Genomic DNA, 17,293 nt, shown 5'->3' on the forward strand with positions numbered 1-17,293 from the left:
CTTGAAATATTTTGGTATCTATCTGAGAAATTGGTTCACAAATCCAGCACTGTAATTGTCTGTTGTCCTGTAATTGCCTGTGTACTTAACTGTAGCCCTCATTAGACTCTCAGCTCATGAATCAGGCTGAGTGCATTGTTTTTTGTTGTGTGTTCAATGCCTGGTTCAGGGTAGGACACATAGTAAGCAATCAATAATGCTTATTAAATATGGAAATGAAATAATGAATGAGAGAAGCATAACTGAAATCTGTTGACCTATACTCATCATAAATGTGAATAAGTTGGTGTCAGTCTGTTTTCTGCCATTATAACAGAATACCTGAGACTGGGTAATTTATAAAAAAAGTAAAAACAGAAGTTTCTTTCCTCACAGTTGTGAAGGATGGGAAGTCCAAGATCAAGGGGTTGGCATTTGGCAAGGGCCTTCTTGCTGTATCAGACCATAGTGGAAGGCAGAAGAGCAAGAGAGGAAGAAGGGAACAAACTCACTCCTTCTTAATGGTACCAATTCCCTCATGACCTAATCACCTCTTAAAGTTCCCACCTTGTAATACGTTACAATGGCAATTAAATTTCAACATGAATTTTGGAGAGGACATTAAAACTATAGCAGTTGTGTAGGGATAGTGTATTTATTATAATGAATGGCTTTTTCAGTTGTGCTAGCCTTAAAGAATCAGACAGACATTTTTAAGTAACCATTATTAACTGGAGAGCTGCAGTTTCAGGCATTCAAGCTTATTAGCAAAAGACACCTTTGCTGAGAGGAGAGCCCTGAATTCAAGCTGTGACCCCAGGTTCTCTTCCCAGGAAGAAGAGATTGCTGAGTGAGAGGACCTTTGTGTTATACAACTTGGGGTGGAGATCCACAAGAATAATTGGTCTTCAAATGCCAATAGTGTTTCTTCTAAATTCTCAATATCCCTTTATGCAAAACGGTCACGAGGCAGGGGAGGGAAACCCTGGGTGAAATGTGTGTCTTGCATTTTAAATGTACATACAACCAGGCTACAGTCCCATTCCCTGCCTTGTCTGCTTCTTCAAACTCTAGAAACTACAAGACCCTTCCCAGAGCCCTGACATCCCCAATTCTAAGAGGATTAAGATGTGATTTAGGCATGGGAGATGATTTACTTTTCTGAGCACATTCAAATCGGGGAAAGATTGGAAATGACTTTTAAGGAGCCAAAGTAACAACCTGCCATATGTGAGTTGCTAAAACTAAACTCAGGCTTAATGGGACTGTAGTTTTTATATGATTCAAAATGAGGCTTATTTGAAAATGCAATAACATTTAGAAAATTTGAAAATTAGAGAAAATTATAACGAGAGAAAATGTTCCACATCATAATCCCACCCCCCTAGATGTAGCCACTGTTTATATTTTGTATTTCTTTCCATTTTATATATCTAAATGCGTGCGCACACACACACACATGCAGATATATGTAAATATATTTTATAGAAAATATGGCCATACTACCGACATTTTTTCTTCTACTTTTTTCACCTGGATTAATTGATAATGAAAGTCTGCATGAAGTTAAAACAAATTTATCCAATAACAGAGATGCTGCCATTGCCAACTTAGACTGAGATATTCCTAAAATTCAAGAGTAGTCTGGAAATCATTTATTTAAACCTCACTTCTCTTTCTGCCTCCATAGATTAGGAAAACAAACTATTTGCTAACACCACATGTCCTTCTTCTTGTGGGCATGGTGCTCCTTTGTACACAACACAATGTAAGTGTAGAGCAGTGAAGGAAAGTACAGGTTCTGGAGTCAGATGCCTGTTCAAATTCTGAGTCTGACACTTACTAGTTTTGTGATACTGAGCAACATACTCAAGTCCTATATATTACTGTTCCCTCATTAATAAAAACAGAGATAACAGTGCTCATATCTCAGATTAGTGTTGAATACTAAAATGCACTTTGAACAGAAACTGGTAGTGAACATGTGCTCAGTCAGTGTTAGCTATTATCATTATAAATACATATACTGTCTGTACATAGGAGAAAGTACATTTACAAGTTCACGATCATCTTGAATTCCATTCAGAGACCCCCTCAAAAGACTGAATGTATATGTCAACAAAGTGATTTTTCTTTCTTTTTCTTTTTTTTTGAGATGGAGTCTTGTTCTGTCCCAGGCTGGAGTGCAGTGGCACAATGTCGGCTCACTGCAACGTCCGCCTCCCAGGTTTAAGCGATTCCTCTGCCTCAGCCTACTGAGTAGCTGGGACTACAGACACACGCCACCATGCCCAGCTAATTTTTGTATTTTTAGTGGAGACGGGGGTTTCATCACATTGGCCAGGACGGTTTTGATCTCTTGACCTCGTGATCCGCCCGCCCCGGCCTCCCAAAGTGCTGGGATTACAGGCGTGAGCCACTGTGCCTGGCCCACAAAGTGATTTTCCAATCAATCAAAGTATAACCAATTTTTTTTTTTTTGATACTGAGTTTCACTTTTGTTGCCCAGGCTGGTGTGCAATTGTGCAATCTCAGCTCACTGCAACCTCCACCTCCCAGATTCAAGCGATTCTCCTGCCTCTGCCTCCCAAGTAGCTGGGATTACAGGCATGTGCCACCACGCCTGGCTAATTTTGTATTTTTAGTAGAGACAGGGTTTCTCCATGTTGGTTAGGCTGGTCTCAAACTCCTGACCTCAGGTGATCCACCAGCCTCAGCCTCCCAAAGTGCTAGGATTACAGGCATGAGCCACTGTGCCCGGCCAGTATAATCAAATTTATCAGTGAACCAGGCCTTGTGGGGTTATAAAGGAAATTTATAATATGGCTTATAAATTTTACTGTAGAAACAAAATTTACGAATGAAGTAGTCCTGGTAAATGTTCTAACCATGTATCTAACCATGTGTACCTAACTATGTGAAAAAATTACATATTATTCATTTTGATTATGGCCCTTAAAGAACATTTATTCTGATGTTCCCCACCCCATTTTGCAGCAGCAGAAACAGACCTGAAGAAGTTACATGACTTGTTTAAGGAGCCTGAACTTGTCAGTTACAGAACAGAAGGACTATAACCAGAGACTTCTGATTCCCAGCCTGATGCAATTTCCACTGCACAATGGCTACATTTTACTTGACAGGGGTTCAGAGAAAACGGGAAAAGATAAAGATTGAATGATTCAGGAAGAATTTCATGGAAAAGGTGGGATTTCAGTTGGGCTTTAGGGGAAAGATTTGGAAATGAAGCCAGGCAGGAGGAGAGCCATCCAGATACAGAAAAAGGAAGAGCAGAGAGGGGCTTCAGCGGAGGAATGGAGAGGGTTGGTTCAGAGGACGATAAGGAGGGCAGGGACACGACATGCTTAACTTTATGTGACCTACTTTTCCTATGCATCTAGTTTTTACACTGATGTCCTTGGCATAGACCAAGAGATTTTGTCCTACAGTAAAATGAAAGGCAGTAGTATCTACTGTGCTCAGGGCTGGCAGTGGGCAGTGCAAGATTGTGTAATACTATTCTTTCCTCAATTGCAGATACAGGGACTTGAGAGTTCTAGCAAACAGTGGATAGTGGCAGCATGTTTGAGTTTCAACTCTGCCATTTGACACGAGTATGACTTTCAGTAACTCTTTCAAGCCTTCATTTGTCCAGTAGTCATTACAATACTATCTCACTCATGGGTTGCCATCCAAACAAATAACAAAGTACATGGGCTAAAATTTTGGCTAAAAATATTTCCTCAGCTTTTCCCTTCATCATCAGTGACCAGCAAACCAAGCTAATCCTTTAACAACTCAACCCACCTCTCCTCATATCACTAATGCAGCTGGGGTCAACCATGGAACAGCTGCGCCAAGAAACGGAGAACATTTCTTAGAAACCTCAGCACAGATCACAGGCTGTGCATGCAATGTAGTGACTTATTTAAAAAGACAAGATGAAATATTGCAGCTATCAATAATTCCTGCGCATGGCTGACTTCTAATGAAAGGATAAAGTTTCCGAGGGAGAGAGAAGAAATGAAGAAAAGGATTTTTATCGATTTCAAAGGAACACTTTGATATAATCCTGAAATTTTTTCTTGGTGAAATATTTTCTTTTATTACCCTCCATCATACAGTGTTTGTTTAATTTCCCCTTTTTAGCAGGTGTATATTTCAGTTTTTAATTTTAAAAAACACCGTTGTTCCTCATTGGTTTCTCCACATCATTTCATTTCCCATTTTCTAGCTTCTTCTTGGAATCGTTGTTGTTGTTGTCAGTGATGAGGAATTTCTTCTGAGACTTTATTCTCTAAAATATTTGTCTGCAAGGGAGAATATGACCACAGGCGATTTAATTTCCCTAGACTTCAATTTCCATATCTGCCAAAAAATGTGTAATTTCTGCTCCTTCCTCCAACACTTAGAAGTATAATAGTACTTCCATCAATATGATTCTCTGAAATGTTTCAGTAAAAATATTATTAAAACTAAAACATCTGTAATGTAATAAGTGGATGTCCAAATATGAAATCTCTCTAGCTGAAATCGCTCAGCTAAAATCTCTCTAGCTGAAATCTCTCTAGCTGCATGGTGGATTTGGCAATACAAGAATCACTTGATGCAGTAACTTGCAACATCTTTCTGTCTCTTCTTTATATTTCTTTTCTGGCTTTTCCTTTGTCTTCCTATGCTAGTCTCCTTCCTCGTCCTTTTCCCATGTAATCAAGGTTTGGCTAGTCCTTCCATGCTCCCTGGGCCTTGGGTAGGAAAAAAACAGTAAACAGTATGTAGTATACCACTTTTCTTTACTTTTATTTTATTTTATTACTTACTTACCTACTTACTTGAGACAGGGTCTTGCTCTGTTACCCAGGCTGGCGTGCAGTGGTGCAGTCTTTGCTTACTGCAGCCTTGACCTCTGAGGCTCAGGCAATCCTCCCACCTAAGCCTCCCGAGTAGCTGGGACCACAGGCACACACCACCACGCCTGGCTAATTTCTGTATCTTTTTGTAGAGACGAGGTTTCACTGTGTAGCCCAGGCTGGTCTCAAACTCTTGGGCTCAGGTGATTCACCCATGTTGGCCTCCCAAAGTGCTGAGATTACAAGCATGAGCCACCATGCATGGCCTACTAGACCATTTTATATAAGGGACTTGAGCATCTGCAAATTTGGGTGTCCACTGGAGGTCCTAGAACTGATTTCCATGGATATGAAAGGCCAACTATATGTTTTCTTTCTAGCTCTACTCCTACCAGGTTCATATGGGCATGGGAACCTCACTTGCAGGGGTCATCTCCACTATGAGTCTGAGACATGACCTTCCTCCCCAGTCCTCAAATTAACATTTCATGAAGAGGTTTTGTTAGTCTGGCTCAGTTCTAGACATCCACAAAAGTAGGGGTACCTGGGAATGAGCCATACTTTGAGGTGAAGGGCCCAGTCCTCCAGACTGACAAGTCTGCCCAAGATTTCTGACCCTGCAAGTTCAGGAGTTGTCCCAAACTACCCTCAAGCTAAATAATCCACTAGAGAGAGTCACTAAAAGGACTCACTAAAAGCTATTATACTCATAGCCATGTTTATTACAGGGAAAAGATACAAATGAGGACCAGACAAAGAAAAAGACACATAGGGTGGAGTCTAAGATGGTTCTTAACACCAATCCTCCATCATCTTCAGGATGCACTGCCCCACTGGGCATTGATATGTGACAAGACGCACAGAGTATTGCTCACCCGTGAAGCTCACAGAAGCTTTGAATCCATAGTGTTTATTGAGGTCTCATGACGTAGGTTGAACTCAGTCTCCAGGTCTACTGATACTTCCTTACCAAAAGCCTCCACCCTCGAATCATACAGTCGGCCTTTCTGGCATCACCAACGTCCTACCCCCTCTCTCAAAGACTATCAGGTGTGGCCAGCTTCACCCTGAGTCATCTTATTAAATCAACTCTTAGGTGTGGTCTCAGTGGCCCACCATGAAAAACAAATACTTACATTTTATATATATTTTTAAAGCTTGCAAAATTCCAAGGGTTTCAAGGTTATCTCCCCATAAACCAAGGGCACAGGCCAGACCTCTATTTAGATGTAGCCAGATTCATTACTTCTCAAGGGGTTAATAAAAGTGAAAAATCCACAAGAGCCACCATCATGGTCACCTGCTCTGTGGAGTAAGTCCCAACCCCTTGGATCACTGCTTGTACTTTGTAAAGGATCAAGTTTTTTCTAAATAGGGGAGTGATACAGAACAGTTGCCCTTACCCAATAAATATTTACTTAAAACAATATTAAAATCGCTTTGAAGTTCCATATCTCCTGTTTTCTGGCACATTAGATTTTGTGGTAGCTAGTATTTCATGGTGTTTTTTATCTAATAAGTCCTCTGTTTAATATTCTCAGTAGAATTCACATTTTTCTTTAAAAATTTTCTACATTTGAGGATAGTATTTGCAACCACAAGGTGAGTCACTGGAAGATCTGTTCGTTGACCAGATATGGCTGTTCTAAATCCAACACAGGTGTTTTCTAAACAAAAATTTTCATGAATAACATGTTTTTTTTCTAAACCATTCCATATAACTAAGAAACAGAAGGAACTGCTGTAACTTTTGGAACTGTAACATTTTATTTGGTTTTGTCTTAACAATGCTTTCCACATCTTAAGAGTAGCCTGAGTTTTAAAACATTTCTACCCGTTAAGGACAATGGTAGGAAACTCCTTTGTAAGTAGAAACACTAGTCCAAATGTTTTGTTTGTAACACAGCACTCATTGTCTTGAAAGTGTTTTCTCTGTTAAAAGGAGCTTGTAATATGCATCCACGCGTAACCATCTGCATCTTCACAACACATCAATTGCTTGTATATTCACAGGTGGTGATTGACTGATTCGTGCATGTCCATGCAATTTGGCGCATTCAGCTGCGTGCTTGCGGATGTGGATGTATTTCACAGAAGCAGGTTGGGCAATAAATTTTGAAACTTTATCCTCATCTTTGGATAGAGTAATAAAAGTCTGTAGGCTTAAGAAAGCAATATTCCCTGGAACTGCAATATATGGGAATGATGAAACTGTACTAAAATGTACAGTAATCTCTAAGGCCTACCCAAGCTAGAGAGGTGCAAAGTGAGAGCTATAAACCAAAATTTAACACCCGCCACACTAAAAGTCATTTTCAGCCTCTGACCAATTTCACACGGAATTGGGAAATATGACTAATATCAAGGCCTGATTCCCTGGGGGGTGGGGGGTGGGGGGGTTAAAAAGGAGTATGTCGGGGAGAAAAGCAATGGCCCATTGTTAGTTGAACCAATGACAGGTCAGCACGGGCTTAACACAATGTTCCATGTCTCTCCAGCAGCAGCCTGCCTTCCCTTCCCTGGATTCCATCTGCTGTGCGAAACAAGATCTGCAGTCATTCCCAGGTACGTGGGACTTCTCTAGGCTAGAAGGTCTGTACAGCACAGACCAAGGAACTTCCTTCCTATGAGGTTTAGTTTAGAATACAGGAGAGTCAACTCTTTCCCATGTTGTGACGTTTACCATGTGCAATTAACTGTCGGACAAGTTAACCAGACCTGCATAAAGAATATCCAAAAAATCTGATCAACATAGTCAGCTAATCTATAGCACTCAGATCCATAGTTCTTCCAACCTGTATAGCCAAAGACTGGAAATTTTTATCCCATTTTGTTCTTTTTCTGATTTTATTGGATAATAATATTGAATTCTAGGACTTGGGTCGCTTTCCTTGTTTTCTGGTGAATTTTTTTTTTACAATTTTCTTTTTATTAATATTATCCAGATATGGAACTATATATTGCAAACCTGTTTTGTGACTAGCCTGACCATCTCTTTCTGTGTCTGCACCATTGATTAGACCCACTTTTGATGATGGTAGACACAGCCACACATGACTATCAGCTCTGGTTAATGTCCCTGGCTTATTTCAGGATCATTGCCATGACAGAAACATGTCAGTAATAGGTGATTTCCACTGAACAATGACTTGTAGACTGTGGCCATGCAAGCAGAGCAAAGAGAAAAGATCAGCAATTATCCAGTGGATGTGATCCATGCTGACAGGCAATCTGGATAATTCAAATAGAAACAACTTCTTTTGCCTCACTGGCAGGTTTGGGGCTGATTTAGTGAGATCATTGTTTAACTTTCTTTGCCTGTGGAAATGTAGTACATGTGTTTGCTGGTTAAGTGAGGGTTTGGGGGTTATAACCACAGCATCTGTTCATTTGACATTCAAGTTTCACTCTGGTTTGGAAGCCCTTGTGCCTACAATTTAAAAGCAGCAATACACACCTAACTCCCAGCTGTCTGGGAACTCAGACTGCATATGCTTCTTGGTTTTCTAATCTGCCCAGAGAAATAAAACCATCACCTGAGCCAAAGAATAGTTTGCCTAATTGGATTTAAAACAAAAAAAATGTAGAGACACACACAGTGTGTTCTAATGTCGCAGTTGTCTGAGCGACATTGCTAGCTGAGCCAGACCACTTACCTACACTTGAAGATTTACATTTTGATGATGTTTTTCAAGTGCTGTTTTATCCAGAGGAAGAAAAAGCAGTAATTTAAGCAGCTGCAGAATTCCTCACACAACTGCAGGAAGTCCCTCCTTCTGCCTTGGGCAGCACAGCATAATGGATAGACCACAAACTTTAGAGTCGATTTGACCTGGTTCAAATCCCAGCTCCAAAACTCATTAGCAATATTATCTTGAGCAAGATACTTCATCTTTTCCAGCATCACTTGCCTTATTTATAAAATGTGGATGACAACCATTTTGATAACTTCAAGGCTGACTTGAGAATTAAAGTTTATGTATTCAATGCACATCTGTTGATTGCCTACCATGGATCAGGCACTGTTCTGGGCACTGGAGAAATGGCAGTGAACCGAGCAGACAGAAACACTGCCTTTGGGGAGTTGATAATTTATCAGGGGAGATAAACAAAGACAAGATTATTAAGGAGAATAAATAGCAGGTGAGATGGTGGTAAGAGCCAGAGAAGAAACATAAAACGTGGGAAGGGGGCAGGGAATGATGGTGCAGAGAGAGATGGAACTGTGATGGGGAGTTATAGAAGGCTTCACTGAGAAGTTGATCAATAAAGAGGTGAGAGAGTAGGCTGTGGGGATATTTGGGAGAAGAGTGACTTGGGTTGAACTGTGTCTCCTCAAAGAGATAGATGAAAGTTCCAAAGACCAGTAATTCTGAGTGTAACCTTCTTGGGAAACAAGGTCTTTACAGAGGTCATTGAGTTTAACATGGTCATTAGGGTGGGCCCTAATGGAATATGCTGGTGACCTTATAAAAAGTAGAAATTTAGACACAGAAACAGGTACAGAGGGAAGATGATGTGAAGACACAAAGAATGCCTGCAGTGTGCCTGGAGTGATGTTACTACAAGCCCGGGAACACCAAGGATTGCTGGCAAACACCAGGAGCCAGGAGAGGCGAGGAAGAATCCTCTCCTAGAGCCTACAGGGGATGGATGCCCCTGCTGATGTCCTGACTTCAGACTTCTGGCCTCCAGAATCATGAAGCAATAAATTTCTGTGATCTTACACATCTGCTTTGGGTACTTTGTTGTGGCAACTCTAACAAACTAATACAAAGAATGTTTGGCTGAGGGAAAAGCAAGTAGGAAGGCCCTGAGCCAGGTGTGTACCAGAACACTCGAGAATCAGCAGAGACCAGTGTGTCTGGAGAGGAGCAAGCAGGGGGAGCAAGTAATGAGAGATGAGGTGAGGGAGGCAAGCCGTTGCAGACTCCGCATGGCCTTTGAGGCTACCTTCAGGTCTGTGCCTTTACTCTGCATGATGAGAAAAGCCATTGGCAGTCAGGAGGAAAATGCTCTGACTTACATTATAAAATTATGTATGTAAAGTGCCTCCTGATTGGCAATTATTATTTTTTCTCCTTCAACCTACTTCACTTCTGATAAATATGGGTTTGGGGGTGAAGAAGGCAATGTTTTTAGTATTTATTATTTCTGCAGCTGTTCCTGTGCTATGTGCTGTTGAGAACTTGTACTCACACTGATTGCCATCCTTAGACGTCTCCAGTGACAGATAACTGCACTATACCCGCACCACATAAATGTCATTTATCCAGGTCTAATGCAAAAAAGGATGATTCATTTAGACGTATATGTTTATTCAGTTTTAATTCTGCCTTGCATACGCATTTTTTTTTTTTTTGCTTTTCTTTAGAAAGATAATGAAACTCTATTGGTTTCCACAGGGCTGGTTGATCATTTCCGGATAAATAAGTAAGTTTTGGAAAATAAGATAAAAATGTAATCTTTGATTGGAGTGTCCTTGGTTGCTAGAGATGCCTGGGTTATTGTTGAGTGAGTGATATAAAGGAGAAGTGCTAGCAGAAAGGAGATGCAGCTCTTAAGACGGAAAATGGCATAGAAGTGTTAACTGCAGTGGGTTGGGCAAGATAATGAATGCTAGGACATTACTTCATTCATTTGACTTGTATTTATTGAGCATGCACTAAATGGCAGACACTAGGTTAAACACCAGATACTAAAAAGTTAACACATCTGGTCTTATCCACAAATAATTCCCAATATGTATGAACAAAAAGGAAAAAACACAGAAGAGGGAGATCCTTCACTCTCCTCTGGTATTGGAGAAACCATGAGGCAGGAGGAGCATGGTACCTGGAGAATGTATTATGGGCAGCCCAGGTAGTAAGTTGTTCAGGCCAGCAGCCAGAATGAGGGCCTCCAGAAAGATGGAAGTTGAAATACAGTATGTGACTGGAAAATACGACATGGCAGAGAAGATTCTAGGAAGTGCTGGGTGATCCAGAGAAACCAGAGGGACATCTGGAAAATGTCTTAACAATAGCTGGGCCCCAAGTCACTGATATTCAGGGGAATAACTCCACTCCATGGAGATGGTGTGGAGGGAGGTGATGAAGGCGCATGATCGGTAAGAGAACAGTAAGAACAAACTGGTCATATTCTAAGTGTGATGTATATTCTGCTGGTTACTAGACCAGGATATTGACACAGGGAAACAGGGTGGAGAGTCAGTTTAGAAACCTGAACATAGATGGGTTCAGGTTTTGGAAACAAAGCAAGTCCCCATTTATAATGTGTGAAGAAGGTCAGCCAAACTCAGAGTGAGAGATTGGAGGATAAGCCTGGATTTATCTCACAGCCTGGGGTGGGGGTGTCTGCCCCTGAGACCCTGTTGGTTAGCTGTGGGGAGAAGGAGACTTCAGGCAATCTTATAGGACAACCAGGAATTGCAGGACTGCAGGTTAAAACACATGATCCACATAAAGTCGAAAAGAAAGCCCTGCCTATAAAATCACGGGTCTCGACCACTGCCCTGCTCCATTATTTCTGCCACCAAAGGCCATCTAAGTTGGCAGAAAATTGGCTGCTTTATGCAAAGTGCATTTCTATCCTCCTGGTGAAACCAGAGAGAAAAGGCATTACAAAGTCTGGGATAGGTGATGAGCCCTTAGCTCCAACTTAGTCCTGCAGTTTCATTTTTACAGGGGAGGATCTGAGATCCAGAGGTGTTATTTGGTTTAACAAAATTTCAAAAGAGAGACAGAAAAAAAAAAGACAGCTGCACTTCTTTCTGGTTTGTGTCTTGATTTAGATTTTTCTCTTTTTCTCAAATGGCTGGAGAGGAGAAAGAGAGTCTTTCAGATGTAATCACTATAATTTGAACAACTTCTTGGTTTTCTTTTGGTCTAAAAAGCAATTCTAGAAAGTAGAGTCACATGTTTGTGGGCTGATAGTAACAAATGAAAAACATCTCCAGAGGCCGGGCATGGTGGCTCACGCCTGTAATCCCAGCACTTTGGGAGGCTAAGGCAGGAGGATCATGAGGTCAGGAGATCGAGACCATCCTGGCTAATGCGGTGAAACCATGCCTCTACTAAAAATACAAAAAATTAGCTGGGCGTGGTGGCGGGCTCCTGTAGACCCAACTACTTGTGAGGCTGAGGCAGGAGAATGGCGTGAACCTGGGAGGCAGAGCTTGCAGTGAGTGGAGATGGCGCCACTGCACTCCAGCCTGGGCGACCAAGCGAGACTCTGTCTCAAAAAAAAAAAAAAAACAAAACAAAACTCCAGAGACTGAATTAGAAATTTCTCTCTCTCTCTCTCTCTCTCTCTCTCTCAGAGGCCACCAGAAATACCTGTACTATTACTTTTATAAATATCCCAACCTGCACGACCTTAGGCAAGTCACTGAAGTCACCTAGGAATCATTTGTAAAAATGAATGGCTTGAAAAAAACTAATCTCTAAAACCTTTTTTGATGCTCAGTTTCTAAAGTTCTGTCCTACAATGTTGCCATAAAAGTAAAATCAATAGTTACATTTTCACATTGACTGCAACATTTCTGGAAAACCATGCTTTTGGGGGTTTAAAGATGAATGTCACTGATAATTGGAAAACTTTCTCATTTTCGTGAATGATCTTCTCCATTTGCTCCTTATTGCTCATAAACTGAAAAAGTTGCCTTGAACTTCAGTTTTATAAAATGTGAGCATTAGCAAAAAAAATGCAGATATTAAGGATGAACACCATTAGTGCTCCTTTTGCCTTTTCTAGTTTCATTGTGTGAATGTTTACAGTCTGCTGGTGAGGAGAATCCATCTCACTCTGACCCTGACCTTTGCGTAATATTTATTGGATTAGAAAAAAATAATTCACAGAGTAATAAAGATATCTGTGCATGCATTTATTATACACAAAACTGTGCTTCATTTTGGAAAATCTGTCCCAAACCTAGTCAGGTGAATCAGCCATAACAAGGTCACTGCAGACTTAGCAGAATGCCCTACAGATGTCTTTTTTGTTTTAGCTCGGATTGCAGCCATGGGATGAGGAAAAGGAGAAGCAGGGAGGATTGTCCAGAAGGAGAGACACTCTACCAGCACTGTGTGGATCAAATAAAAATATTCAAGGTGACCTTGGGACAAGCGGTCTGTTACATCAAGGTTTAACAGAGATCCACCTTGATTCCCAGAGGCAGGGCTCCTACTCACTCTCCTTCCCTTTTGCCTTTCTGTCTCCTTGGTTGCTTGCTCCTTTGTCTCTCACGCCTCAAAAAAAATCCACAGATTCAAACCTTCTTTGCAGTTCCTGGGGATATCATTCCAGGCCAGGATCTCTCCCCCTCATACCTTGATGCCTGCAACCATCTCTGAGTGCCTCTCCTTGCTCTACCTTGCTCACAAATCTTTCCCACATAAAGCTTCCAATAATATTTATCTTACGTACTGCGTTCATTTGGCTGCTTCTTATATTATGAATCTCAGAGATTTGCTCTTACTTATTGGTTCAGATCAATAGTTTTCATTCTACCGCTTTCAGTCTTCTATCCATTAGCCTTCCACCTTTCTAACTAATTTATTTCAGGGAGTTCTGCAATCTGGTTTCTTCCCTTCAGTAAGATTCATCTCTCACCATGCCCCAAATAGAGCCGTCCCTCCTTATCCTCAGGAAATACGTTCCAAGACCCCCAGTTGATGCTGGAACTGAGGATGTTATGGCACCCTATATATGTATGCTGTTTGTTTCTTGATCTCATGACCTAGAGGGCTACTTAGTGACTAAATGGGCAAGTAGTATATACAGCATGAATATGCTGAACCAAGGAATGATTTGCATGGGACAGAGCAGGAAGGCATGAGATTTCATCACAGTGTGCAATTTAAAATTTATAAATTGTTTATTTCTGGAATTTTCCAGTTAATATTTTCAGACAGTGCAACTGCGGGCAACTGGAACTGCAGAAAATGAAACTTTACGTAAGGGGGACTGCTGTATGTGATTTCTCCCAACCCCCACCATTTCCCAGCTATGTGCACTTATACGTGTTTTCTTTTTCTTTGAATAACATCCCACTTTCCATCTTCAATCCATGTAAGTCAATTTCTTTAAATTAAGCTGAAGAATAATTTTCTCTATGAATTATTTTATGTTTACCTAAATCAATAAAAATTTTTTATTTGTTTAATTAATTTATTTTTTAATGTTTGGAAGAATTCACTTGTTAAGACATCTAGACCTGGATATTTCTTAAACAGGGAGGTTTTAATTACAGATGCAATTTCTTATATAAATACAGAATGTTTCAGATTTTTTTATGTCTTTTTGTGTTGCCTTTCCTGTTATTTTTCCACAAATCTGTTCATCTTATTTACACTATATTTACGTCAAGTAATTGTTCCTAATATCATCTATTGGATCAGTAGTGATATCCCTTCTCTTTCTTGTTATTCTTGTTATTAATAATGTGTACCTTGTAAAAAGTTTAATCAATTCTTATTAGAAACAAATGTTATTGGTCTTCTCAAAAAAACTTTTGTTTATTTTCTTTATTATATGTTTGTTTTATTAGTCTTATGTTTATTATTTCCATCTATCTCCTTTCAATTTACTAAAGTTTTATCTAACTTCCTGAGAAATTACTCAAGTAATTTTTGAAGATTAATTTTTAGAATATTTTCTGTTCTAGTGTATGCATTTAAAGCAACAAATTTCCCTTTAAGATGACTTTGGCTGCATTTTATAAATTTTGATAACATTTGTTTTTATAAAAGATTAATCTATTTTCTTTCTCTCTGTGTGTGTGTGTGTGTATGTATGTTTGTGCATGTGTGTTTCTTCTCTTTTTAAATCATTTCTTGGATTAATAAAAACTACATGTATTATTACATTGTATCCTTCTATTAGCCTGTTAGTAATATATTATTTCACTCTTCATTTAGGGATTACTCTTAAGTTTAAAACATGCATATTTGACTTATTAGAGTATGATATAAATTAATACCTTTACCATATCCCAAACAATTCTAGAAGCTGAGAACCTTCAGTTGAGCCTATTACTCCTTAATTTTATGCTATATTTGTTAGGCATTTTAATGCATATATATTTTAATCTCCTAAAGACATTATTATTGTTGTTTTACTCTTTCAGTATTTATTTGGATTTACCTTTTTATTTATTTTTTCTGATGCTCTTCCTAAAACCAACACAATAGTCCCATAGATAGTTTTTTTGGGTAAACATAGAAATTGACCCTTTTGGTCTTAAAGCTTGAAACTTACATTTGTTTTAACTGAGTTTCTTCTTTAGGAATGGACCCCCAGGCCTCTCAAAAAGTATCAAAGAACTAAAACCCACAAGATTATCTCATCTACACAATGAGAGGCCAAGCCCCTCCTTCATCATAATTGCTTCCTTAACCCTATATAGTTCCTATTTTCCCATACATAGTTACATTTCTTCCCTGCTATATAAACCCCTGATTTTAGTCAGTCAGGGAGGTGGATTTCAGACTGATCTCCCATCTCCTCAGCTGCAGCATGCGATTAAAGCCTTCTTCCTTGGTAGTAATTGTTGTCTTGGTGATTGGCTCTCTGTGCAGTGGGCAGCAGGACCTAGACCAAACCCCTGGTGTTTTAGTAAAATTTATTTTAATAAACATTGTTATGCTTTGTGTTGGGATTCTTTTCCTTTGGTTGAATAAGTACTACTTTTTTTTTAAGTAAATATAGAATACTTGGGATTCCCCAGTTTGCATCAAGATCCATTTTTAATGACTTTTCCAATGTGTCTGCACTCTACCTAAAGGTACCAGGATTTTACAATGGCAGAAGCGGTGCCCCATGCTTCTGCTCTCCCTACAAGTGAATCCTTCCCCGACCCCAGGTCGGCATCTCTCTCTTACTGATTTCCCATCTGCTTACCAATTGTTTCTCATGTCAGCTACTTCTAGACACCAGACCCTCATGCCAGAACTCTTCACTTTACTGGACTTCCTGATATTAATAATAACAGCAATGATGATAATAGTAATAACAATAAACATTTGTCATGTATTTATTATGTATAATGCTCTGAGCCAATATTTCATAGATATATTATTTAATCCATACAGCAATATTCTTATCTATGCACGTGAGAACCAAAATTCAGAAGGGTTAAATAACTCATCGCATGTCATACAGTTGCTAACAGGAGCTGCTTAAACTCGAGCCTAGTGTGTCTAGTTGAAAGCTGGGTACAATTAATGCTATTCTGTCTCTCTGTGTTCACTTCCTGCTGCAGCTGTGTCCACACACCCTAGGCCACGTTCCACTTGCGTGACTATTTACTCCCTAGTATGCCCCTAACTTGGGCCTTGAAGTATCATCCCACCTCGGAGCCTGTGTCCAGTCTATAAGTCCAGTCTGTCCATGTTTTGCCTATGCCACTGCCTCCTCACGTTTAAGCTCATAATCTGCTAACAGTGAGCTTATCCATCTAGGCCAAAGGTTCTTACCAGGAGTTATTTTGCTTCTCAGGACACCTTTGGCAGTGTCTAGGGACACTTTAGGTTGTCACAACTGCGAAATGGGGAACTATTGCTTTCTAGTGGGTAGAGGACACAGGGATGCTGTTAAATATCCTACAGTGCACAACAAGGATTATCCAGCCCAGAATGTCAGTAGTGTTGAGGCTGTGAAACGATGATCTAGGCAACAAGTATTTATTGAGTATTTACCATGTGCCACCCACTGTGCTAGGTATGGGGAATAAAAAGTAGACATCAGCCAGACATGGTGGCTCATGCCTGTGATCCCAGCACTTTGGGAGGTCGAGACAGGCAGATCATGAGGTCAAGAGAGCGAGACCATCCTGGCCAACATGGTGAAACCCCATCTCTACTAAAAATACAAACATTAGCTAGGTGTGGTGGCACACGCTTGTAGTCCCAGCTACTCGCGAGGCTGAGGCAGGAGAATCGCTTCAACCCAGGAGACAGAGGTTGCAGTGAGCCGAGATCACACTACTGCACTCCAGCCTGGCGACAGAGTGAGACTTCATCTCAAAAAAAAAAAAAAAAATGTAGACATAATGCCTGCTAATGGGGAATAGAGATGAGTAAACAGGTAATTACCAAGCAGTCGGGAAGGAGCTTTTTCACCATTGAGGCTACTCAGGGGGCCACAGTAGTACCAAGAAATGGGACTGACTCAGACTTAAAGAATCAAGAAAGGCTTCCCTGAGTAAATGACTTGTGAGCAGAGATCTACAGGGTGACTGGTAAAATGTGAGTGATGAATGTGGTGAGGAGAAGATGAATACAGGAAGGGAAGAATTAGAGACAAACACACCCGAAATGTTCCTGAAATGAAAGAGAATGTGGTATATTTTAAGAATTGAAGGCATTTCAGTATGACAAGAACAAAAATGTGGTGGGGGCAGGGGGAGTTGTAGCAAGATTCCTGGATAACAAGCTGGTACCATATCACAATGGGCCTGATAA

The 17,293-nt window shown here is 40.2% G+C and overlaps 1 long non-coding RNA gene across 1 annotated transcript in view; it reads left to right on the forward strand.

Annotated features, from left to right (window-relative positions):
- LOC117977042 (uncharacterized) overlaps window positions 1-17,293 on the forward strand; it is a 400,174-nt gene that overhangs the window by 171,890 nt on the left and 210,991 nt on the right. Inside the window, exons 2-3 of the long non-coding RNA XR_010110183.1 lie at window positions 6,843-6,929; window positions 7,331-7,394. This is a non-coding gene — a long non-coding RNA (uncharacterized LOC117977042). The remainder of the gene's footprint in view (window positions 1-6,842; window positions 6,930-7,330; window positions 7,395-17,293) is intronic.

The sequence above is a fragment of the Pan paniscus genome, chromosome 1 (assembly GCF_029289425.2).
Source record: "Pan paniscus chromosome 1, NHGRI_mPanPan1-v2.0_pri, whole genome shotgun sequence".
NCBI lineage: Eukaryota > Metazoa > Chordata > Mammalia > Primates > Hominidae > Pan > Pan paniscus.